General features: G+C 51.9%; 1 protein-coding gene across 6 annotated transcripts in view; it reads left to right on the top strand.

Moving 5' to 3' along the window:
- The window catches only part of GRB10 (growth factor receptor bound protein 10), a 191982-nt gene that overhangs the window by 24343 nt on the left and 141895 nt on the right, over positions 1-25744 (top strand). For all 6 annotated transcript variants that reach the window (XR_006965152.1, XM_047096039.1, XM_047096040.1 and 3 more), the window contains exon 2: positions 18762-18912. The gene's annotated coding sequence lies outside the window, so the exon portion shown is untranslated. The remainder of the gene's footprint in view (positions 1-18761; positions 18913-25744) is intronic.

The following is a 25744-nucleotide window of genomic DNA, read 5'->3' as shown; positions in this document are numbered from 1 at the left end:
CACCCCTAGACAACCGCTAACTTTTTTCCCGTCTATATCTATTTCTATGAATGGGTTCACATGCTGTGGGGTTTTTGTGCCTGGCTTCTTTCATTTAGTATGAAGTTTTTAAGACTCGCCTGTATTGTGGCAGAGTTCTTCCTGTTTATGGCTGAACAATGTTCTGTTGCACGTACACACCATCTTTGGTTTATCCATTCAACTGTTGATGGGTATTTGGTTCTTTTTACATTTTGACTATTGTGAGTAGTGCTTTTCCAAACATTGGTGTACCAGTACCTGTTTGAGTCCCTGCTTTCAAATTTGTTTCGTATATACCTGGATGTAGAATTGCGGGATTTTACGGTAATCCCATTTTTAGTGTTTCTGAGGAACTGTCAGACTTTTCCATCATGGCTGCACCATTTTGCATTCCCATCAGCAGAGGACAAAGTGTTCCTTTTTCTCCACATTGTCATTAATACTCGATATTTTCTGATTCTATAAAAAAAATAATAACTGTCCTAATAGGTGTGAAGTGGTATCTCATTGTGGTTTCTGTTTGCATTTTGTTGTTGAGTTGTAGGAGCTCTTTATATATTTTGGTTATTAATCCGTTATCAGGTATATGATTTGCAACTATTTTGTCCCTTTCTGTGGGTTATCATTTTGCTCCTTTGTCCTTGGATGCGCAGTTTTTAATTTTGGTGAAGTTCAGTGTATCTATTTTATTCTTTTGTTTCCTTTTCTTTTCTTTTTTTTTTTTTTTCAACGTTTATTTATTTTTGGGACAGAGAGAGACAGAGCATGAACGGGGGAGGGGCAGAGAGAGAGGGAGACACAGAATCGGAAACAGGCTCCAGGCTCTGAGCCATCAGCCCAGAGCCTGACGCGGGGCTCGAACTCCCGGACCGCGAGATCGTGACCTGGCTGAAGTCGGACGCTTAACCGACTGCGCCACCCAGGCGCCCCTTGTTTCCTTTTCTTTCAGTGTCCTAAGACATTGTTCCTGTCCACATCCAGTGTTGTGAGGATGTTCCCTGTTTTCTCCAAGAGTTGCATAGTTTTAGATCTTACATTTAGGACTATGATCCACTTTGAATTAACTTTTGTTTATGAGGTACAAGTTTCTTTCTTTCTTTTGTATGTGCATATCCAGCTTTCCCAGAGTGATTTGTTAAAAAGACTGTCCTTCCCCACTGAATGGTCTTAGCACCCTTGTTAAAAATCAACCACCATATATGCAAGCATTGGTTTTTAGGTGCTCTGTCTTATTCCATTGGTCTGTGTGTCTGTCCTTACGCTGGATCACACTGTTTTGATTCCTGTAGCTTTGTGGTAAGATTGAGATCAGGAAGTATGAGTGCTCCAACTTTGATCTTTTTCAGTATTGTTTTGGCTTTTTGGGGTACCTTGAGAAGAGAATCCATATGAATTTTAGGCACCTTTTTATATTTCTGCAAAAAACGTTGGTGGGGTTTTGACGGGGTCTGCATTATGTTGTTTTTGTTTTTTTCTTTAAATGTTTTTATTTATTTTTGAGAGAGAGAGAGACAGAGCATGAGTGGGGGAGGAGCAGAGAGAGAGGGAGACCCAGAATCCGAAGCAGGCTCCAGGCTCTGAGCTGTCAGCACAGAACCTGATGCAGGGCTCAAACTCACGGACCGTGATTCCATGACCTGAGCTGAAGCCAGACACTTAACCGACTGAGCCACCCACGCTCCCCTGGAATTATTTTAATTTCATTTTTGGGTTGTTCTCTGCGTATGGAAAAACAACTGATTTCCGCAGGTTGATTTTATATTTTATAACCTCTATGAATTTATTTATTCATTCTAATAGTTGTGTGTGTGTGTGTGTGTGTGTGTGTGTGTGTCTGCAATCTTTAGAGTTTTCTGCATATAAAATCACATCATCTGGGAATACAGATAACTTGAGTTTTTCCTTTCCAGTTTGGATACCATAGGGTGGAGCCCTCACAAACGTGATTAGTGCTTTTGTGAAAGAGATCCCACAGAGCTCTCTAGGTCCTTCTGGCCTGTGAAGACACAACGAGAAGTCTGTGACCGTGATCATGACCATGACCGGGAATGGAGCCCTCACTCGATGTGGCAGGTTCCCTGCTCTTGGACTCCCAGAACTCTGAGCGGTACATTTCTGTTGTATATAAACTGTCCAGGCTGTGATACTTTGTCCCCGTAGCCTGAACAGACCAAGACCCCTTCTGTTTCCTAGTCTGTTGAGTGTCTTTATCATGACAGGGTATTGAATTTTGTCAAGTGCTTTTTCTTCATCAAGTGAGACAATCTTGTTTTCTTCTCCTTCATTCTATGAAAGTGGTGGATTCTGTTGATTGATTTTTGTGCATTGGCCTATCTTTGCATTTCTGGAATAAATCCCACTTGGTCAGGTGTGTTATCCTTCTAATATGCTGCTGAATTCGATTTGTTCGTATTTTGTGGAGGAATTTTGGGTCAACGTTCATCAGCGATGTTGCTGTACGGATTCCTTGGAATGTGTTTGGCCTCGGCGTTAGGGTGATGCTGGCGAGAGTGAGTGGGGACGTGTTCCTTCCTTCAGTCTTCTGGAATAGTTTGAGAAGGGTTTTGTTTAAAATTTTTTTTTTTTTAACATTTATTTATTTTTGAGACAGAGACAGAGCATGAACGGGACGGGTAGAGAGAGAGGGAGACAGAATCCGAAGCAGGCTCCAGGCCCTGAACTGGTCAGCACAGAGCCCGACGCGGGGCTCAAACCCATGAACTGTGAGATCGTGACCTGAGCCGACATCTGATGCCCAACCGACTGAGCCACCCAGGCACCCCAGCCCCGCTGGTTTTTAAAGGATGTGTTAGTTCCCACATATTTTTGAATTTTCGAGTTTCCACTTCTGTGGATTTCTGTTTTCATCCTGTTGTGATTACGACAGATGTACTTTTATGACTTCAGTCTTGGTTGGGCTCATTTTGTGGCCTGACATGTTAGGTTTATTCTGGAGGATGTTCCGTGTGCACGTAAGAACCACATGTGTCCTGCTGTGCTTGAGTGAAGCGTCACGTGGAGGTCTGTGGCGTCCAGTGGGTCGACAGTGTTGGCTGTGCCCTGTTCTTGATCTGGTTCCGTCCTTACTGAAAGTGGACTATTAAAGTCTCCACCTGTTATTGTAGAACTTTCTCTCTCCCTTCATTGCTCCTCTGGTTAACCTGGTACACTTTAGAGCTCTGATTTTTTTTTTTTTTATTTAAAAACAATTTTTTTTAATGTTTGTTTTTGAGAGAGAGAGAGAGAGAGAGAGAGAGAGAGAGCGCATGAGTGCACGCATGCGCAGGGGAGGGGCAGAGAGAGAGAGGGAGACACAGAATCCGAAGCAGGCTCCAGGCTGAATCCGAAGCAGGCTCCAGGCTCTGAGCTGTCAGCACAGAGCCCAACTCGGGGCTCAAACTCACAAACCATGAGATCATGACCTGAGCTGGAGTTGGAGGCTTAACCAACTGAGCCACCCAGGCACCCTGTGTACATAGGTTTTTAATCGTTACATCTTTTCAGTGAATTGATCCTATTCTCAATATAGAGTATCCTCTTTTGTCTAACACTTTCCACTTCAAGTACATTTTGGCTGGTGGTGGTATAGCCATCCCAACTCGTCTCTTTGTCACTGTTAATGGGAAATAATCGTTTTCTATCTTTTCACTTTGAACCCGATTGTGTCTTTTGCTCCAAAGGGAGTCCCTCGGACACAGCATATTGTTGGCTGATGTGTCTTTATTTTTCTGCATCTTGTCAGCCTCTGCCTTTTTGAGAGTTTAATTTATTTGCATTTAGTTACCGAGACTGGCCATTTTGCCAGTCTCTGTGTGTGTTTTTTGGGAGGGGGTTATATACGTCTTGCAGCTTTTTGTCCTGCATTTCTCTAGAATGCCCTTTGTTTCTCGTTACTAATGCTTTAGAGAACACTGCTTAGGTGTGAACGTTTGTGGAGTAAGTTATATTTAGAAGAACCTTTTACAAAACACTGAAACTTGAATTGGTTGTGACGGTGCTCTTGATGGCGTAGTCTCGCGGTTGCTATGCCGAAGGAGTGGAGAGGTGTGTGCATTTTCTTGCACGACTCCAGAAACTGCTTGGACAAGACAGTGACAGCGTGCTGCCTAGTGCTGAGCTTACTGGGGTTGCCTTTGACCATCAGGACGATCTCGCAAGCGAGGGAGAGAGTCTCCCTTCTGTAGATGGGAACTGGGAACCTCCAGGTCGCAGGCCTCGTTCAGGGTCAAGTGGGCACAAGAGGGAGGGTTACTGACACCTGTACTCACTCACGGATCTTCCTGTGTTCTGCTCAGTGCTGGGGAGAAGGGACGTGTTCCCACCAAAGACCCACCAGCTTGAACAAATGGGGACATGTGTGATAAGAGGCAGGACCCCATCCAAGCATGTTGATTCTTTGCTCTCAGCATTTTCTTTTCTTTTCTTAAAGTTGATTTGTTTAGTTTGAGAAAGAGTGCTAATAGGGGAGGGGCAGAGAGAGAGAGAGAGAGAGAGAGAAGAGAGAGAATCCCAAGCAGGCTCTGCTCTGTGTGGAGTGTGATGCTGGGCTCGATCTCCCAAACCGTGAAGTCATGACCTGAGCCGAAATCAAGAGTCAGACACTTAACTGACTGAGCCACTCTGGCGCCCCTCCGCATTTTATTTTATTTTATTTAAAAAAAAAAATTTTTTTTAACGTTTATTTATTTTTGAGACAGAGAGAGACAGAGCATGAACAGGGGAGGGGCAGAGAGAGAGGGAGACACAGAATCTGAAATGGGCTCCAGGCTCTGAGCTGTCAGCACAGAGCCTGACGCAGGGCTCGAACTCACGGACTGTGAGATCATGACCTGAGCCGAAGTTGGATGTTTAACCGACTGAGCCACCCAGGTGCCCCTGCATTTTAAATATTAAAGGAAAATGAGTAACTTCATTTCACAGTGCCTGGCACATAGTAGGTCTTCAAAAGACATTTAATTTCTTTTCCCTGGGGGAGTTTTTCAGGAAAGATCCTGGGTTCTTAGCAGTCCAGAGGCTCTTGGATTCAGAATGGTCGAGAGGCTGCGAAGTTTGGGAACATGGGTAATGCTACTTTGCCCTGGGGTATCCGTTCACCTTTGTTCCCAGGTGTGGGGGCCGCCTTGTGGTTTTGAGTGTTGCATCCGAGGCCTTGGGTTTTGAGTGGCCTCCAGAAGGAGGCGGGGAACGGAGTTTCTACCATGCCTCTCACAATCGCACTCCTTTTTTATTTCTCAGAATGTCCGAGGTCATTGGTTGGCTATCTCTGTCCATCACACCACCTCACTGAGGCTCTGTTATCTCTAGTACCAAGTTTCAGGGCACTCACGGGCCACGTGAATTCCTTTGAGTTTTTAAATGCCTCTCAGGGTCCATTTTGGCTTGCAGAGGTGAGGACAGAAAGTTTCCTGCACTGTCTTCTTTCCTTTAGCTGCGTGCCGTTGCGGGTCCTTCTGGATAGAAATAACAGGCCTTATGAAGGTCCTTGCCCCATTTAGAAGAGTCAATCTCATGTTCTCAGGTCAGAGATAGATCCTCTTTCCCCTTAAGCGTGTGCTCAGTCCCGGGTAATCCTGCAGCGGGTGAGCCTGGGGGCACTGTCTGGAAGCTCTGGAACCTGGGAGACACAGTCCCTTCCTGTCCTCTACAGCGTGTCCCCACCTCGGGCCACGGGCTCTGGCCTCCCACGTTGGACAGTTAAAAAAATTTTTTTAAACCTTTATTTATTTTTGAGAGAGAGAGAGAGAGACAGGGTGTGAATACAGGAAGGGCAGAGAGAGAGGGAGACACAGAATCTGAAGCAGGCTCTAGGCTCTGAGCTGTCAGCAAAGGGCCCGACACGGGGCTCGAACTCACGAACTGTGAGATCATGAAGTCAGAGGCTCAACCAACTGAGCTACCCAGGTGCCCCCCCTTTTTTTAATTTTTTAAAAAAATCTTTATTTTTGAGAGAGAGAAAGACAGAGTGTGAACAGGGGAAGAGCAGAGAGAGAGGGAGACTCATGTTGGATAGTTTAGACAAGCAGCCAGGACCGATGTCACTGAGAATGTGTCGGGGGAGATCAGTCCCTGGGCGCTAAGGGCACAGTGGAGGTCAGGCCCCGGCTTCTCATGGGAGATGGTGGGGTTCAGGCATCTGCAGGGCCAGGAGCCCCGGGGAGGCTGTCTGTCCTGTAGCTCCCTGCAGATAGGTAGAAAACTGGAAATACAGGACATGTGACATTCCCCCTCTGACCCTTTCCCGGCTCATCCAGGAGGCAGGGAAGAACCTTCGGACTGACTTCCAGCCGGGCATCTTGCCAGAATCCTGCAGGGAGCACGGTTGAGCAGATACTTTTCACAGGGAGCACGGTTGAGCAGATACTTTTCAAAGGTGATGACCCCCCGGGCTCCCCCCTCAGATCTGCCCCCTGGGAGGGGATACCCTCCTTTATTTACACGGCTTCAGGTTAACAGTCTGAAACTCAGAAAATCTTTCCTGAATGGTGAAGTCTCTAAGGAGTCTGGCTCCCCAGGAGCTGAGGCTTTACATGCAGAGCATCAGAGATAGCAGGAGGTCCCCATGCGGACTGTCCCCGGTGTACATTCAAGTCCTGGGTGCCCAGTGAAGCCGCTGTCCCCGGGAGGGACGACCCCAGGGCTGGTGGAGCTTAGGGGCTCTGGTTCTCACACATTTGCTCCCAGGACCCGCTGGACAGCCTTAGAAGTGACCAGCGACCTTCAAGAGTGCGTGTTTTGTGATACTTGCCGCTTTAGAAATGAAGACAGATTGACAAACTATTTATTCCTCCGTGGAAAGGAGAATCAACCTGTTCTATATGCACAGAAGGACTACCTCTTAAGAAAAAAAATAGCCGTGTGTGGAGGAGAGTGACTTTGTTTTACATTTTGTAAATCCCGTGAAGATCTGGCTTAGTCGAAGGCTGCTGGGTTCTCGACCCTGTGTCTGCAGCCAGCCCTGTGTCAGCGCGGCCTCCAGGGGACCCCGGTGTGCCCTCAGAAGTGCATGGCGGCTCAGCCCAGCCTGAGTCACCGAACCGTGTGGGGCGGTTTGGTGACTGTGCCCCCCTCCCTTTTTTTTGTGGAGCCTGTGCTGTGCACCTGCTGCCACTGGGTACCCAGATATGCAGGGCGGAGGTTCTGGCCACAGTCCTGTTTCCCCACGGGGAAGTCAAGTGTCTGCAGAGGAATCAGAGACCGGTGTCACTCCCCCTGCCCCCCCTAGAGCACTTGGGAACAAGAGTGAGACCAGCACTTTAAAAAAAAGAATTAATTTTAATTTACTTTAAAATTTTTTAAATGTTTATTTGTTTTTGAGAGAGAGAGAGAGAGAGAGAGAGAGAGAGAGAGAGACAGCACGAATAGAGGAGGGGCAGAGAGAGAAGGAGACACAGAACACGAAGCAGGCTCCAGGCTCCGAGCTGTCAGCACAGAGCCCGACGCAGGGCTCGAACCCACAAACCGCGAGATCATGACCTGAGCGGAAGGTCGGACGCTCAACTGACTGAACCACCCAGGCACCCCTGTTGTGTTTTGTCTTGTTTTTTTTAAGTTTATTTTGAAAGAGACAGAGACAGTGCAAGTTTGGGAAGGACAAAGAGAGAGAGAGAAAGAGAGAGAGAGAGAGAGAATGAATGAACCCCAAGCAGGCTCTGCGCTGTCAGCACAGAGTCCAACACAGGGCTCGAACTCCCGAAACCGTGAGATCATGACCTGAGCTGAAATCAAGAGTCAGACGCTTAACCGACTGAGCCGCCCAGGCGCCCTGAGACCAGCACTTTGTGGGTGAGGCTCCGAAGGTGAGCTGAGAGGGGCAAGGAGCAGAGTGGTATTTCTCCTCTGTGCTGTGGACCAGCACAGCCTCAGCCGGCACTTAGACCCCAGAGCCTCGGAGTCGGGGCGGGCGAAGGCGGCCAGGGGCTGACTGTGCGGTGGGACAGACGATTAACCGACGGTGAGGCGGTCTTGGCCGTGTGACCCGTTTGTCAGGTTACACTTTTTATTCACAGCACTTCTGATGCCAAATGTGTGGTTTGCCCTTCCTGACCCCAGTGCCCCAGCTCCCCAGACTGGGTGTCCTGCAGTTCCTCAAAGTTCTGACACCGTCCCCCTGGAGTTACGTCAGACCCCGCAGGTTAAAGTGCTGCACAAGAAAGAGGCCCCCCCCCTTCAGAGGCCAGCTGAAGATGCCCAGGACCCCCGTATGTCTGACCCTATAGGTCTGAATCGGGGGTGTGATTCTCTTCTAGGTGTGACGGTTTGCTAGAACTGTTCACAGAATTCGGGAAGGCCCTTTACTTACACTTGTAGGTTTATTATAAAGGCTACAACTCAGGAACAGCCAGATGGAAGAGACGCATAGAGCAGGGTACAGGGGAGGGACCCCGTGGGGCTTCCGTGCCCTCCGTGGGTGCGCCACCCTCCCAGCACCCCAGAGGGCTCACCCACCTGGAAGTTCTCTGAACCCCGTCCTTTACGGCTGTGTGTGGGCGTTCCATTAGGTAGACACGGTTGATCAACTCATTGGCCACTTGTGATTAGTTCTGTCTCTAGCTCCTCTTCCTTCCCCAGAGCTCATGAAGGTGGGGGCCGCTGAAAGTTTCATGTTCTAACCACCCCTGGTCTTTCAGGTGACCAGCTCCCACCCTCAGAGGTATCACGGGATCCCAGCGACCTGCTCCATTAGTGTACAAGACACCCATCACTCTGGAGGTTTCAGGAACCGTGTGCCAGGAACTAGACAAAGGCCAAATATTTATTTGTTATATCACGCAGGTGGTGCATGGTGAGCCATAGAGCGTATCCAGGGGTTGGGAACCAGCTTGGGAAGAGTGAAGGAGAGTCAGGGGACGTGAGGAATACGTGGTCTCTGTTGGCGAAGAGAAAGTGTTCCAGTCACTGACGTGGGTGGCTTTGGTCAAGATGAAGGACCAATTCCTCCTTGGGTCTCTAGGTCCGCTTTCTTCCCGGGAGGCCTCCTATGTGGTGTGGTGGCTCCCACCTTTTTCTGCGCATTTGGCATCACAATCGTGGAAGGAAATGGAATCGTAAAATGATTTAGATTAACTTCAGGAATTTTGACGGGAGACCATTTGAAGTCAGCCTGTTGTGACTGTTTTAATAGCTCAGATCACCAGGAGGAGGAATAAGGGAATGTTGGTGTGGGTTTCAGGGTGGAGCTGAGGTCTGGATTAGCTTTGCAAGGGAAGACCCCGCCTTGTCACCAACACTCTGTTCCTGTGAGGAACACTGGGGACTTTGGGGTGCACTCACCTGAGCTCAGAGGTGGGCTTGGTGTAGCATTTTTGCTGGGGATACCAGGTCCCCCAGGGGCCCCTGCTCATCGGAATGTGTGTGGGGCTCTCCGTTTCCCTTTGCCTCTGGTCCAGGAGGCAAACTTTCCCAGGGGGAGGACGTGCTGTTGGTCAATGATGTGTGAATAGCTGGGATTCCTTAGAGAAGCTAGCAGTTGTTTAGGGCTGTCCCCACGGGGATTATCAACAGCTGGGCGTCCCCCGCCAGGCACCTGAGAACAAGTTCTTTTGGGACGTGTTTCAACATGCGTGTGCAGGGTTTGTGGAACTCATAAAAGCGGCGATTGGCCACGCATGTCACACGCTGGTTTTCTTCCCGTGGGTTTCCTTACGGGGTCTCAACCAAGGTGTGTCACGTCACACTCCTGCGTCTCTAACCTCTTGCCCGAAGAAACGAGGCTGGGGACCATATTCCAGATGGCTCTGCAGTTGACGGTGCTAACTAGGACAGAGGACACAGCGAGCACTCGGTGGATGTTTGTGGAGTGAATTAATGAGAAAGTCATGACTTTCGGGACAAAGGTAAACATGTAACGTGTTGTTAAAGAAGGTCACACGAGCCGTCCAGGGCCTGCCGTGAACTGCTGGGCTTATGAGAGCCTTAGCACAGTGTCTCGAGGAAAATGGCCAAGAGTTGCTCCGTGTTCTGTCTGTCACCATGCAGCCACCTGTAAGTGGGCCGGGTGATGGGAAGGTGGCCCGTCCGAGAGCATCTCTGATGCAGGTGCTTTGTCTGATGTCTGGAAAGCAGAGCGCCTCTCCACCTAAACAGCTCTGACTCCCGACCCGGTCATAAGGAGCCGGTGGGCGCCCGAGGCCTCCTTGCACAGGTCAGCGGCCTGAGGTTCAGGGAGCATCACGGGGTCCCTGCCCAGCTTGCTCCCACTTGCTCGGCTGGTGTCCCGGGGTGGAACAGGGTCACTGGGAGGCACGTGACAAGGGAGTGGACGGGGAAGGACAGAAAGATGCAGTGCATGTCAGAAGGTCAGCTCTGTGCTGGTCACCCCCTCCCATGGGTCACATCCGTGAACAGGAGACGACCGTCAAAATGGGCTCGCTGGGAGGTGGAATCTAAGAGATGTGCCTTGAAAGGATCATGTAGGAACCGTTCTTCAGACCCTAAGTGATGCTGAGCTTGGCCGCAGGGTCCGCGAGAGGGGTCGGCTCCTGGGGGCTGCCACCTGTGACTCCCGGGTCGGACCAGTGGGTGTGCAGCTGGCTCCGCGTGCCTGACTGGAACATTCTGCCTTCCAGGGAGAGTCCCCAAGCCCGTGAGTCCTGAGCTGGTGACCATGTGGCCAGAGGAGGTCCTGTTCAGGGAGGAGCGTGACACTGTTAAGTCTTGAATTCCTGCCCTGAAGGACCACTTTTCCTTACGTATATTTGTAATACCCCCCACCTAGAACCCACGGTCATTACATACTGCATCTGTTGAGCGATACAGAGAAGGAGACGTGATTGTCTTTTACCTACTATGTGCTGAAGGTGGGGGAATATTGGATTTTGGGGTGTGCCCCATGATTGGGCTGTTCTGGAGTGGTGATAAGCTTCGAACAAGACTGACTCTGTTTCCTACAGATTTCTCCTGTGAAGAGGGGTGGAATCTTTTTTTTTTTTTTTAAGTTTATTTATTTTGAGAGAGAGAGAGAGTGGGATGTGGGAGATGCAGAGGGAGAGGGAGAGAAAGAATCCCAAGCAGGTTCCGCGCTGTCTTTGCAAAGCCTGACGAGGGTTTGAACTCATGAACCGTGAGATCATGACCTGAGCTGAAACCAAGAGTCAGTTGCTTAACCTACTGAGCCACCCAGGTGCCCCAGGAGAAGTGGAGTCTTAACGTGCCACCACTGGTCCCTCCCTCAAAATTATTGTTGTAGGAGCAGTTACATAGCGTGTTTTCTCCACAACTAATAGCAACTTTTACTTTCTTCTTCTTTTTTTTTTTGTTTTAATTTTTTAAGGTTTATTTTTGAGAGAGAGAGAGAGAGGGAGGGAGAGAGGGAGACAGAACATGAGGGGAGGGACAGAGAGAGAGGGAGACACAGAATCTGAAGCAGGCTCCAGGTTCTGAGCTGACAGCAGAGCCTGACTCGGAGCTTGAACTTGTGAACCGTGAGATCATGACCTGAGCCGAAGTTGGACGCTTAAGTGACTGAGCCACCCAGGCGCCCCTACTTTCCTTGTTGTTTTTTTCCCCCTAACTTCCTAAGGGAAGAAAGAGAATGCAGAAGAAAGGAAGGTAGGAAAAGAAAAGAAAAGAAGAGGGGCAGAGTCTTTCCGCGTTTCTAGAAGCTTCTGCGCCGTTCCTGTTCATGTGACTGGCCTGAAGCACTTAATGGCTTCATTGTTTTTGGTGCAGAGCAGTGATTTCTCTGGAATTCCTAGACTGTGGAGAGGGGAGAGCCAGCCTCTAGGGCTGAGGGAGGGAAACCACGCTTGGGCATCACAGGGGGCTCAGGCGGGGCTTTGCAGGGAGGCACGGAGTGGGGAGAAGCAGCAAGACCACCGGTCGGAAACTTGACAGAAGCACTCTTTACCAGAAAGATCAATTCTGCAGTTACGTAAGTGATTCATGTGCCTTCTTACAGAAATCCAAACCCAGAAGTCTGTGGAACAGAGTGAGGGTCACACCTGTGCCCTCTGGGCCATCGGGTGGCCTCCCTCTGGGTCAGTGATGGTCTGTGTTCTCCTGGGCTCTTTTCTCCGGTGAATTCGTGGACCCACACAACGTGGGTTGTGTGTCCCTTTCCCCTTCCACTCGAGTATCACCTCCCTCCCCCTCCTCGGCTCTTTTCCTCCTTGGTCTTTGCCTGGAGCTCGGTCAAGGCCAGCTTTGGCCAGTTCAGCGAGAAGCACGTTTTGGGATTTGCATCATTTAATCCCTGCACAGAGGTGGGGCTGTCTTATTCCCATTTTATAGCTGAGGAAACTGAGGCACTGGAGGCAGGCTGCTCTGCGGAGCTGAGCCAGAAACCCGGTTCCACGTGGGCCGGCCGAGCCGCGAAGTGGTTCCCAGGCTGCCCCCCAGGCGGTTTTTCACGTGCTCAGCACAGTTCTGCACCTTTGGGCTCCTGCTGTCGGTGGGGGACACAGACATGGAGGGAGAGGTCAGGGGGATTCAGCCGCAGGACCAGAGGATCCTGGGCCGAGGGGCAGGGCCCCCAGCAGGGTCTGGGTGGGGAGGGGGAAGGAAGGTGGGGGTCATTCTTCCAGAGGGGGTGTGGAACCCATTGCCAGCTTGAGCCAGGGGTGGGGGGGGGCATGGGGGGGTGGCAGGTGCCGAGGCTGCTTCAGGGTCAGGTGGGAGTGGCATCCTGGTGGAAGGCAGTGGGAGAGCGCCTGGGCTGCTGGCTTGCAGGAGGGAGAGCGAGGTGTGAGGGGAGGGGAGAATGGGGGACTCGTGGGTTGTGCCACATGCACTTGGTGGCCACCACAGTGGCCTGAAGCAAGGTGGGGGGGACAGGGACAGGCGCATGTGTTGCTTCCAGCTTTTCCATGTTAGGGAGTATGCCTGTCAGTGATGTGTGTGTATGCACGTGTGTGTATGAGCCTGTGTGTGTGTGTGTGTGTGTGTGTGTGTGTGTGTGTGTGTGTGTGTGTACGTGCGCATGTGCATGTGAGGGTGAGCTAGGAGGCCGTGAGATGCTGCCTGAAGCCTGTTGAGCATGTGCCTGCCTGCAGCTTAGGGGAGCCCCGCTGACCTGCCCCCCTCCCCCGCCACAGTATCCCCACCCTCCATGGGCTCTGGGTGTTCGACTTCCAGCAATACGATGGATCCAAATTACAGCCCCCTTGTTGCCAGTGCTTCTATTTGCCTGGTTACCACTCAAGTTGAGCGTGTTTTGCATGTGCATTTTGAGAATCATTGGCTTCTGTCCCCTCCCCATTTTATTTTGGGCTGCTTAACTTTTTTTTTTAATGTTTATTTATTTTGAGGGAGAGAGAGAGAGAGAGAGGGAGGGAGAATCCCAAGCAGGCTCCAAGCTGTCAGCAGAGAGCTGGACGCGGGGCTCGAACCCACAGACTGTGAGATCGTGACCTGAGCCGAAACCAAGAGTCGGACACTTAACCGCCTGAGTCGCCTGGGTGCCCCTGCTTGTCTTATTTTTTAATTAACAAGACATTTGCTAAATGCAGACGGCCACATAGCGTTGCTAGTATGTTCTCCCAAAGTTTTTGCTTGTCCTTTGATTTTGTAGAGAGGGCTTGTTGCCATAGAGGAGGTGGTTTTTCCTTCGTGGCTTCCAGATTGAAAATCTTGCTTTGGAAGGTCTTCCTCGCCCAGATTTTGTGCCGTTATGCTTCCGTATTTTCTCTTAGTCATTTGTAAGGTTTAAATTGTCCATCTATCGGGAATGGTGTGCAGAGAGGCTCCTGCACGTATCTTACTGAACATCAGTAACCACTTATCCTGGATCTTATTTTCCGCGCATACCTGGATGCTCAGCTCCACCCAGATCGTGTTCCGGGCTCTGTACCCTTCTGTGTCTGTCCCCATTCTTGTCCCCGTGCCCCTGGCGGCCTGGGGTATTGGCCGGGACTGCCCCACACGCACCTGCACCCATTACCTGGGGCAGGAGCCGCGCTGCGAGGTCTTGCCTTTCCAGAAAGTTCTCTGCGCCTTGGTGTCTTCCAGATTTCTTTTAGGTTTGTCACCAGAAGTTTCTATGTTTTCTTCAGAGCCTCTTGTGTGTGCTTCTTAAGTACATTATTTGTGTTGCTTCTGTGAATGAAACCACTTTATCCTTGCTTCAGAAGTGTCTTGCTGCCATTGTGTGGGTTGCTCTGGGATTGTGACCTCATTTGATGCTGACATCGGTTTTTAGCTGGTCCTGAATGCCCTCTGGAAACAACACTGGCTTTTCTTTTTTCCTGGACAACTTTCACACCATGTTCCTGTTTCGTACCTCACTGTATCACTGAGGGCCTCAAACCATGGTGATTCCTGCTGTCATCTGGGCTTGCTGGCCCTAATTTCTTTTTGTTTATTCATTAAAAAATTTTTTTAACATTTATTCATTTTTGAGAGAGAGAGAGAGAGAGAGAGAGAGAGAAAGAGAGAGAGAGAGACAGAGTGTGAGCAAGGGCGGGGGGGCAGAGAGAGAGAGGGAGACAGAATCAAAAGCAGGCCCTACACTGAGAATAGAGAGCCAGATGTGGGGTTCGAACCCATGAACCGTGAGATCATGACCTGAGCCAAAGTGGGACGCTTTACCGACTTAGCCACCCAGGCGCCCCTATTTACTTTTGAGAGAGAGAGAAAGAGAAAACACGTGCGCATGTGGGAGGGGGGTAGAGACAGAATCCCATGTAGGTTCTGTGCTGTCAGTACAGAGCCTGACTCGGAGCTCGATCCCATGAGCCATGAGGTCGTGACCAGAGCCAAAGTCAAGAGCCGACGCTCCCCTGACTGAGCCACCCTGCTCCCCTAAGTCCTTCTCTTTCTGATGAATGCTCGCATGTATCTATATGTCGGTACCACACTATTTTAACTACTTTTGCTTTATAATTTACTATAGGGTGAGTGCAGTTCTCCCCTAATGTGCTACAATCGACAATCTCACGGTACTTTGGTAGTTTTAATGCATTTAGATCGATGCCTGCATTTCATTTACAAAATTAATTTTAGGTTTGAAACTAATTACTGTTAAGAGGATCAAAGTCTTTGTGTGGTGTTTAATCTTCCCCTCTAGGAACGTAGCATGTTTCCATTTGCCCGGGTCTCTCAAGCACGTCAAGTGCATGGTGATACCCTTTGGTGTACCTAGGGCTCTTGCTAGCACTGGACTGAAATATGCGCGTGTGTGTATCAGCTGCGAGAAGGGTGTTTTCCCCCATTCTCTGGTCAGTTACTGTGTCTGTGAGTGCATGGGTTTGTCCTGACCCTCACTGTGGCACTGACCTTAGATCACTTGTAGAGAGAAGCGTCCTCCCTCTCTCAAGTAGGCGCTCCCTTGTCTTAACTGCCTTTCCAGTCTGGGCGGCCGCAGACACGGGTCCATGGGGTAACCCATCTTTGAGCTTGCTTGGTGGCTCCTGGAAGCCACACGGTGAAGACTGGTTCTGGGATCGCTGGTTCTGCTTGACCCTGGAATTGAGGACCCTGTTCGTGGCCCATTCATCCGTTTTGATTAAGTTGTGTCGGTTTCTGTGATGGCGGCCAGTTTGGGATGTGGCTGCTCTGTCCTGGGCCCACTAGCCATCTCTGTGGAGCCCCCACTGAGGGTCCGCTGGTGGACGGGCCACGCGGGAGCTGAGTCACTGTGCGGTTGTCGTTGCTGAACGTGTCCTGCGTGTTCGCCGGTTCCAAAGTATGATGTTGGCATTTGGGGGGGGGAATCTCGTTGTGTTTTAACTTCCTTCTGCTCCCAGTTTCCTTTTTCCTCATGACCCATCCCGCCCGCCGGGTGGGGGCAACTGTGGCCTTGCTGGAATAGCACATCCCGCTGAAAGTGACGCGAGGTGCGGTGTTTCCGCTTTAATCCTCGCTTCTCTCTTCCACTGTCCTCAGGTTCGGGCAGTAGCACTCTGAAATTGTATAATGACTTTTTAAAAAAAAAAACTTGCCTTCAGTTCCATTTCGTTGATCTGTTTCTCCAGCTGTCTTTCTCAGTTTGCTGTCACAAGCGGGCTCTGACATCAGCACAGTGCTGAGTTCAGTTTTTTGAATTAAGGCTATTCTGTCCCCTTTTATAAAGGCCTAGACTTCATTCCAGAGCCGTGTGGCTGAACCCGCCCAATAGCCTCTTCGTGAACGTGGGGGTTTGTTGAATGTCTAAATAGTCACTGTTATTACTCTAAATATTTAGCGCAGGGAAGCTAGACGGATGGAAAGATTAATACTCACTCTGGAATTTTTGGAAGGTATCACAGATGCTACAGAGAAATCAAGGGGTCCTTTGTTTCCGAAACACTCTGGAAGTGAGTCCAGATGTTTGTTTTTTGCCCACGTTCACGCATGTGGGATTTCAAGTTCGCGTCGTGTCTGACCGTGAACCCGCAGCAGCGCGCTGTCTGGACTGATGCGCGAATGGCACAGAGTCCCCGGGGCGCCGGTACATGTGAGGCACGCGGCCGGCTCGGGCAGCACGTCGGGCTGTGCTCTGCTGGTGTTGGCGACAGCGGCCGTGGGTGTGGACGGGCCAGCGCACACGGCGCTGGAGGCTTCTTTAAAGCAGTTCTCTGTGCCTGGCGGGTGGTCCTGCCCTTGGTGAGGACGCATCTCAGGAGCTCTTACAGCTCACCGTGTTCAGAAACCGTCCTGTGTTTGTTCTCTCTGCTGGGAAGTTCGATATCCACATTCCTAGAATAGACAACGATGGTGGAACAAACAACTGGATGTCATTTTTCTTTAATTATAGATTAATTTATGTTGCCCATAGTTCTTCAAAAAGGTTTATTTCTTTGTTTTGAGAGAGAGAGAGAGCTCACGGGTGGGGAAAGGCAGAGAGAGAGCGAATCCCAAGCAGGCTCCGTACTGTCAGTACAGAGCCCGATGTGGGGCTCGATCCCATGAACCGTGAGATCGTGACCTCAGCGGAAATCAGGAGCCTGACCCCCGAGCCCCCTCAGCCAGCCGACGCCCTGGTGCCCGCGGTCAGGGGCAAACGTCCCGAGTGTGTGTTGCAAATTTAAAAGCATACGTGTGAGAGCTACATCTGGAAGTAGCCATGGGGCATTCGGATCAGACTCCAGAAAAAGATTAGTTTCTCTGGAAAAGATGGGAAACCTCTCAGAGTGTGAGGAGTGGATGTGTTACGTGACCCAAGTCCGTTTCCCCGGTCCCGGCCCATTGTCATTTCAGAGACCCTCATGCTTGTCTGACCGTTCACCTTTTTTTTTTTCTTTTTTTTAATTTGTGGACAACCTAGCTACTAGAATTTAGAGATGTCCTGCCTGATACACTTGCTGTAATCCTTTTTGGAGTTACAAATTCTTTGCGAGGATGACAGCAGGTGCCCTTAGTAAAACGCCTTTGCGTGTGCAGGTGGCGTTCAGTGTGATGCCCCCACATACTTTTGTGACCTGCGTGCCCCTCTCGATCCTAAGGCCAGCATCCTGTCTGAGCATCAGTAGGCTTCACAGCCTGTAGGTGGCTGGCGTGTTCCACGTCTGACAACGGGCGCGCTGCTGGCCGAGTCACATTCGTGAAAATCTAGCATTCGTTCAGCGTTTACTGTGTGTTGGGTCCAACAGCTTGACATGCGTCAGCTCGTTTCCTCCTTGTAAAAGCCCTCGGGGGGAGGTGGTATTTCCATGTCGATTTTGGAGCTGGGGACTCGGGCTCAGTGAATTCAGTGACTCTCCCGACTCACCCGGGTGTCACCTGCAGAGGCACCAGGGCTCTCTGGCTCTCATGCGTGATCTCCAGCCAGTGTGTCTGGTGGGACCGCCTGCGGTGGTTTTCTAGTAAATTCTAGGTCCCTGACTTCTTCCATCGCGGGTCAGCAGCAGGGCACGTTTTATTTCCACTGTCGAGTGATCAGGAAAGGTTAGTCTAGGCATCTCCTCTCCTTGCAGGGGCACCCACACCGCGGGCAGGGGACCGGCTCGGACACACAGAGGCAGCAGCGGTGATGAACGCTCCGTGCTCTTCTCCCTGCTGAGTCGTTGGGGGCGTGTGTGTCACTCGGCACGTGACGATTCAGCAGCATATGTTACTGTCCTCGGGGAGGTGGGCTCTCTCCCCACCGGCCTGTAGAGGAGCCCGGCTCAGGGAGCACCCTGGTGACTGGAAACTCTCCTCCAGCCTCTGCCTTGGTGCTGACACTCCTCTTCAAGCCTAGAACAGCCCTCCTGCCCGTCCATCAGTAGATGAGCTGCATAAGGCGGCGAAAAAGGAAGTGGCCAGGGGTCAGACCTCGGGTCTGCCCGCTTCTGCCCCTTCCCGCTGAACACGCGTGCGCCTCGTGGAGAACATCAGTCCGTGCTCCCTGCTGGCACCAGGGAGCGGGTACCCGGGCTGAGACGGAAGGGGGTCTCTGTGGGGTGGGGTGAGGGTTGCAGCCTGCAAGGACCCCGGGAATGACGACGTGGGCTCGGATTTGGGCTCCCAGCACGAATGCTAGGTACGCTTGGCCTTGTGAGAGGGCAGAGGTCTGTGCGTTCCATTCCCAGCCTGCCTCGGGGGCACTTGCTTCTACTGCCGAGGGAAGACGGTGACCCGGGACGTGGGGCGGCCTCCCCGTGTCCTCCGGTCTCCGCCGGCAGGATCTGCCCCTGCAGTCGGTTGACGTGCCGACTAGAAAAAGCCTGGTCCTTGTGGACCTCTTCCTTTCTCTGCTCCTTGTAGAATCTTTTAAGTTAAATCTCCCTGAAAAGAAAAATATTCCACGTGTCTGTTTCAAGGAGACTGGAGTCTTGGGTGCAGAGCAGAAGATTTGTGTTTGGCCAAGTTCAAGGTGTTCAGTGACGGCCTCTTTGACTTTTCAGCTTTGGAGCCGGGCATGAGGCTGAACCGGAGCAGGGAGCTGTGGGGAGCGGGAGCCCCGCGACCGTGACCGGCACCTGGTTCTCACCTGGGTCCTTGTGGTCGAGCCGAGGCGGCTGCCAAACCAGCGGAGCCAGAGCGAGCCCCTGACAGGTAAGGTCTGTTCGGTCTTTACCCAGAGGTGGGATTCTCTCTTGGGAGAAGCGTCTGGTAAATATTGATTGAGCTGAGATCAGTAAGTGAGGGTCGCTGTAGGCAGGGGCCTGACGACGGATGCTTTCTTCCGGTGTTTCTGCGCCTGTCTCTCTGTGTCCCCTTGCCTCCCCTCTGCTCCCTGTGCTGAGCTGGGTGACTTGAGAGATGTCACTGGGCCTCCCTGGGCTCTGCAGACCACTCTCCACGCCCGCTGTGCCTCTCCCTCGCCTGCCTCCCTTTGGTGTTCTGCCAAGGAGCTGTTGTGTTTGGCGACGGGCCAGGACAGAATGGGGGGCGGCTCCTGCCTCAGGCTTTGTTTTCCGATGGAGCTTGGAGCCTGTGCGGGGTGCGTCCCACCTTAGCACTGGTAGTGGGGTGCCCATAAATAATGAGCCTCTGGGGCAGGTGCTACACCTGGACCTTCCCTTCTGTCCCGGTCGGCTGGGTTGTGGGGTTCTTACCATGCTGTCCATGGGGCTGCGACGCTAGTTGGAGAACTGAGCCCGGAACAGTCTTCCAGCAAACGGGCCTGCTACAGCCTTTGGTCCCAGGGAGGACGGTGGGTGCTGGAGAGTGTATCAGTCAGCTCAGGCTGCTGTAACAAATACCCCGGGTAGGGCGGCTTGAACAGCACATGTGCGTTTGGTCACAGCTCTGGAGGCCAGAAGTCTGAGAGTCTTAGAAAGCCTCCGTCTCTGGCGTGTAGATGAATGTCTTCTCGGTGCCAGCATGGTCTTCCTCCCGTGTGCCTCTGGGTTCTGCTTTCTTTTTCTTCTAAGGACATGAGTCCTCTTGGATTGAGGCCTACCCCAGACCCCGAATTATCTTAATCACCTCTTTAAATTTTTTTTTATAACATTCATTCAGTTTGGAGAGACAGAGTGTGAGTGGTGGGGGAGGGGCAGAGAGAGAGAGAGGGAGACACAGAATCAGAAGCAGGCTCCAGGCTCCGAGCTGTCAGCACAGAGCCCAACACAGAGCTCAAACCCGTGAGCCCTGAGATCATGAAGTGAGCTGAAGTCAGACGCTTAACCGACTGAGCCACCCCGGTGCCCCCTTAAGCACCTCTTTAAAGACCCTATCTCCAGATACGGCACATTCTGGGGTCAGTATTCCAGCGGCACATTCTGGGGTCAGCGTTCCAGCGTGGGAATGTTTGAGGTCAGCCTCTAACAGACAGGACCCTGGACTGAGGAAGTCGGGTCCAGATTTCTCGGGGACAGAGGTGCTGGCCTTTCTCTCCCCATTTCCTACACTCACGTCCCTTCTCCTGTTCCGTGTTACCACCTGTCATGACCTGGACTCCCTTGGGTTTTCCTTGCCTGTCTATAGTGCAGAACAGGAGGGTTCTAATCCCTTCATTAATCGGGTTTATTCAGCAGATCCTTCCCGAGCATCAGCCTCGCGTTAGATGCTGAGTAACATTTTAGAATCCTGTTCAGGTTCAAAAGGTGCACGCGTGGACATTTCGTGTTTCTTTCTCTCTGGATAGCGAACACGAAAGTTGATTTTTTTTTTCCTGGGGTGTGATCCCTCCCTGCCCCCCACCAGCCAGTGAGCCCTCATGGAGACCATGTTCCCCACACGGAGTCGGGCTTAGCTCTGGCCTCCCTGCTCCTGCCCCGTCCCACCAAGCGAGGCTTGCTTCCCATGAACCGCGACATCAGACTTTTACCCTAGTCCTGGAGGAACACCACCACTGGTACAGACTGGTTTCTGTAAACCGGAGGGAGATGAAGGAAAGGGGCAGAAGCGTCCTATCCGGCTCTTCCCGGAGGCTACAGAAATCAGCGTGGGGAACGAAATGATGGGAGAAGTAACCTCATCGTGGCCCCCATCCCATCCGTGTCCCACACCCAGGGCACAGGTGCTTTGTCTTGCCTCTGTTTTCACCTTCCTCGGCGAGCACTTCGTGCCGGAAGCTCCGGCAGGCATGGTACGGAAGGAAGGTACCTGGTGTCGTGGGTTGGGCTGATGCTCCCACGTGGCCGTGGGCATCCTTCGTGGCCCCTGTGCTCCCTCCCGCTGACCGGCTCCTTCATCCATGCCTCGGGGTTGTTACGCGTCGTGCCGAGACTCCTTGAGGGTTGGGGCTGGTTTTGTCCCTGGCAAGCTGATTGCAGCGTGGAAGGAACACACCTGGAAAAAGGCCCGAGGCGTCCCTGATCACGCTTGTCCCCACTTCTTTGATTGTCTGCTCAGCTTCCACCCCGCGTCCCGGTCTTACCTGTTACCATCAAAGCCGCCAGCCTCTGGATTCCGACAGCCCCATCAGGGACGTCTTGGCGTGGGCATGCAATGAAACGAAGCCTCGTTTCACAGTTCATCCTCCTGTCTGGGGCCTGAAATCTAGTTATCCGTGGCAGCTTAAGCGTGGGGGTCTGCTGACGTGGAAGACACCGTGTGGGGCATGTCACGTCTACCCTCCGGGACTGGGCAGCTGGGTCTGGGGCTGTCCGTCCCCCGTTTGGATGAGTTTGCATGCCCAGCGAGGTCACTAGGTGTAGGGACTAAATGGTGGGTCCCCGAAGTTTGGTCCATGGACGGCATGTCCAAAAACACTGTAGCCACAAAACACTTTCTTGACCCGAATGCTGATGTGGTGACCTCTCGTGCGGCATGTGTGGGACCCATTGGGTGCTTGGGGGGCCTGGAGCCCGCTGGGTCTGGGGGATGGCTGGGCAGGGGACACGGGTGCCTTTGTGGTCACTGACAGTTCTCGCGATGGGCTTCTCCAGGGATGAGTCCAAGGTAGAAAGTCTTAGATTTTTGTTTTTTGTATTTTTTTAAATGCTTATTTATTTATTTGGGGGGGAGAAGAGCGCGGGTGTAGGTGGGGGAGGGGCAGAGAGAGAGAGAGAGAGAGAGAGAGAATCCCAAGCAGGCTCCGCCCTGTCAGCGCAGAACCAGACGAGGGGCTCAAACTCAGGAACGGTGAGATCATGACCTGAGCCGAAATCAAGAGTTGGACGTTTAACCGACTAAACCACCTGTGTGCCCTGAAGGTCTTAGATTTTTTAAAAACCAGTTTGTATTCTCTGTGGCCTCACACTGCACCCTTAGTCCTAGCCAGACGAGTCTAAAATGCACTTTTACGGGACACGGAGGGAGCCGGGGGGGCGTGCAGGCGTGTGGGCTTCAGGCACAGGCCATTCCGCTGGGTGGTCTAGTGTGTGCATCTTCTCCAAGGCAGTGCTGACCCCACCGGGGACGGGGTGCGGCTCCTCCCATCCTCTATGATCCCCTGCGTTAAAGAGAACTAATTTGGCCCCATGTTAGGCTCCGCTAACTTGAACACGACCTATGACGTATTAGATAAAGCATTACATTGGTTCTCATTTTCCTGACCTTTTTCTAGTCATTGATTAGTTCCAGAGAGCACAGTTTGGACTAGCTAACTGTCCCAGGTGGGGCACTGGGGTCTGCAGGCTGGCCACAACCCTGCACACATGGAACATTCTGGTAGCAAGAGGTTCCCTTTAGAACTCATTTCTCAGGGGCACCTGGGTGGCTCAGTCGGTTAAGCGTCCGACATCGGCTCAGGTCATGATCTTGCGCGCGGTTCATGAGTTCGAGCCCTTTGTTGGACTCTGTGCCGACAGCTCAGAGCTTGGAGCCTGCTTCAGATTCTGTCTCCCTCTCTCTCTACCCCTCCCCCTGCTTACACTCTGTCTCTCGCTCTCTCTCAAAAACAAATATTAAGAATAAAATGAGCTCACTTCTCTTTGATCTGTGAGTCGGAGCCCCATCCCCTGGGGGTTCGGGAAGATGCTGTAACATGAAATAAGAGGGTCTGAGAGGGACCCAGTTAGTGGCTAACAGGGAAATTAGTAAATCACAGGCTTTGGTTTGCAGGGTGCCTCTGACCGGGGCTCTGGATTTGGGTGGAGCCAGCATGGGAATCTTGATCCTGGAGGGGCGGGGTCGAAGGCTGTCAGTGAGGGTGGGGGGGATCATTTGGGCATTAGGGCCGCCCTCCCTCCTGCCTTCACTGTCGATGCATCCCAAGAGCCCTGTTTATTTTGGGGTCTTAGGGGAAGGGAGGGAAAGATACAGATGGTCTTACCTGCCCGACTTCTTTTTTGTTGTTTTAATTGTTTTTAAAGTTTATTTATTTATTTTGAGAGAGAGAGAGAGAAACAGAGCACATGAGCCGGGGAGGGGCCTAGACAGAGAGAGAGAGAATCCTAATCAGGCTCTGCGCTGTCAGCCTGGAGCCCGACTCGGGGCTCGATCCCACGAACCGCAAGATCATGACCTGAGCTGAAATCAAGAGTTGGATGCTTAACCGACTGAAGCCCCCAGGCGCCCCTTACTGTCCTAGTTTTGATCGCACGGAGGCCTCTGAGCTTAGCCATCCTCTGACCCCAAGTTTTAGTTGCTTGTTTTGTCCTTGCAGTCGACTTGGGTCAGAGCGTTGCACCCCCAGACCCCGTGTCGGCTGCATCGCACCCTCTGCAGGGCCTCGCCTCCAGAGCGTGCTCTCTCCCGACAGCAGAGGTGGGCCTGCGCCCAGCGGTGCGGGCCCTTGGCCCCTCAACATACAGCAGGAGGGCACCCCTCTGGGCCTTGGAGCCTTGGGATGGGGGGGTGGTGGTGGTAGTTACTGCTGCGGTGGGTGTAACTTGTGTAGCAGGACAGGAGGTGGAAGGCATTTCTCTGCCCGGCTGTGCTGGCCAGTCGCATCTCCCCGTTTACAGTATAATTTAAACCCACACCTTCTAAGAATCTAACTGTAAATGGAGTGACTTCTGTTTTCCTCTTTTCAAGAGCAGAGTCCCAGTTGTGCCACAGCTTGAGGCCAGCCAGCCAGGAAGGGAGTTTTTTTTGTTTGTTTGTTTTTTGTTTATTTTGAGAGAGGGGTGGGGGGCAGAGAGAGAGAGAGGGAGACAGATCCCAAGCAGGGTCCGTGTTGTCAGCAAAGAGTCTTGACACGGGGCTCGAACTCACGAACTGTGAGATCATGACCTGAGCCTAAACCAAGAGTCGGATGCTTAACCGACTGAGCCTCCCAGGCCCCCACGAAGACAGACCTGGAAGGAACTGGCGTGCACCTCGGCGTGTGTCCTCCTCTCTGGACTCCTGTCGCCTCCTGAGTTTTCTAATGGTGCCTGCTTCTCTCTTTCCGCTCTCCCGTTGCTCCCCCGTTGACTGTTGTTACTGCCATGTGCTCCCCACTGAAAGCATCCTCGCAGCCTCTTGGCAGACTTCTGGGTCCTCCTGTGGGGTGCCCATATTGTTTTATTTCTGCCTCGTTTGGGGCGCTTGACCCAGCGTGCCCTGATGCTGGGGTTGCACGAACCTTCTCTCCTCCTTGTACTGAGAAGCCAGGATCCTGCGGCGCGTTCCCCCCGTCAGCTGGTGCATCTGATAAATATCTGATTGAGCTGTTCGCACTGTTGGGTCTAGATACGTTGGGGTCTTGGCACGTTATTCCCCGAGGGTGGAAGGAATCTAAAACTCACTAACATTGAAGGAAGCAAAATAATCTGTTTGCACCCGGCTTGTAAGTCCCTTAGAGATGCAGGTCTCTAGCTCTCGTTTGTTTCAAGAATGTGTGCAATTGTCACGGAGGCATTTGTAGGACGGTCACACGGACACTCTTGCCCATTCCAGCCAGAGTCCTCACCGTGCTGGCATCTGTGGTCGTCTCGTTCCAGGGCACCATTGACCTTGTTCTGGGAGTGACAGGTGATTTTCAGTTGTGCTCTGGACATCTCGGGTTTATGCTGTGAGAGTCAGGGGTCCTGTTGTAATCTCCTTAGCAGGTGGTTTCCCTGGTGGGGCGTCGCCGCAGGACTGCGTGGGGCCAGGGGACTCATGCCAGCTGGGTCCGGGCAGCACCGCCCGAGCTCAGCTCCTTGTCACAGCCTGGAAACTCACACCTTCCCGGAGCACAGGCTCCTTGTGGTCACGTGCAGGGGAGACTCAGCTCCCCTGCACCTCCTCGGGGGTGTGGAGGGTGCACATGCACGGCCTCATCACCTGTCGGGGCTCACTCAGCTCCCACTGGACGCTGCTGACACGGAAGGTGACAGTGAGGAGAAGAAACGCCAGCTAAGCCCACCTCTCCCTTGTTACCTTCATGATGCCAAGAGGGATTGGAGGCCTTTGCATCATGTTAAAATGTGCAGTATCGACAAGTTTCTGAGAACTTTGGGTATTTGAGTACTTAGGTGTAAGCTAACAGGCATTTAAAAAATTAAAAACAAATTTTTTTTAATGTTTATTTACTTTTGAGAGAGAGAGACCGAGCGCGCACAGGGGAGGGGCAGAGAGGAGATACAATCCGAAGCAGGCTCCAGGCTCTGAGCTGTCAGCACAGAGCCCAGCGTGGGGCTCGAACTCAGAAATCGTGAGATCATCGCCTGAGCTGAAGTCAGGCGGTTAACCAACTGAACCACTCAGGCATTACCCCCCCGCCCCCTGCAAAAAATTTTTTTTTAATGTTTATTTATTTCGAGAGAGAGAGAGAGAGAGAGAGGGAGACAGAGTCCCAAGCTGCCAGCACAGAGCCTGATGCAGGGCTCAATCTCAGGATCCATGAGATCATGACCTGAGCCAAAATCAATAGTCGATGCTTCACTGAGCCACATAGGTGCCCCAAAGGTAACAGGCATTATTCCTGGAAGCTCAGTGTTTTTTGAGCAGTGACAGCATCAAAATCAATTTGGACAATTGCAGGGGAAGAGTGTTTAACGCGGTATTGAAGGTAAGCCTCAGGGACCTCAACCAGGCTTTTGCTGTTCCACTACGGTGGGCATAGAATGCTTGCTTTACTGCGCGTGCA

This window comes from Lynx rufus, unplaced genomic scaffold (assembly GCF_022079265.1).
Source record: "Lynx rufus isolate CCGP_SWC_20201006 ecotype Redwood Valley unplaced genomic scaffold, mLynRuf1.p SCAF_4, whole genome shotgun sequence".
Classification (NCBI taxonomy): Eukaryota; Metazoa; Chordata; class Mammalia; order Carnivora; family Felidae; genus Lynx; species Lynx rufus.
The sequence above is the reverse complement of the archived record's forward strand: the minus strand, read 5'-3'. Positions and strand labels throughout refer to the sequence as shown.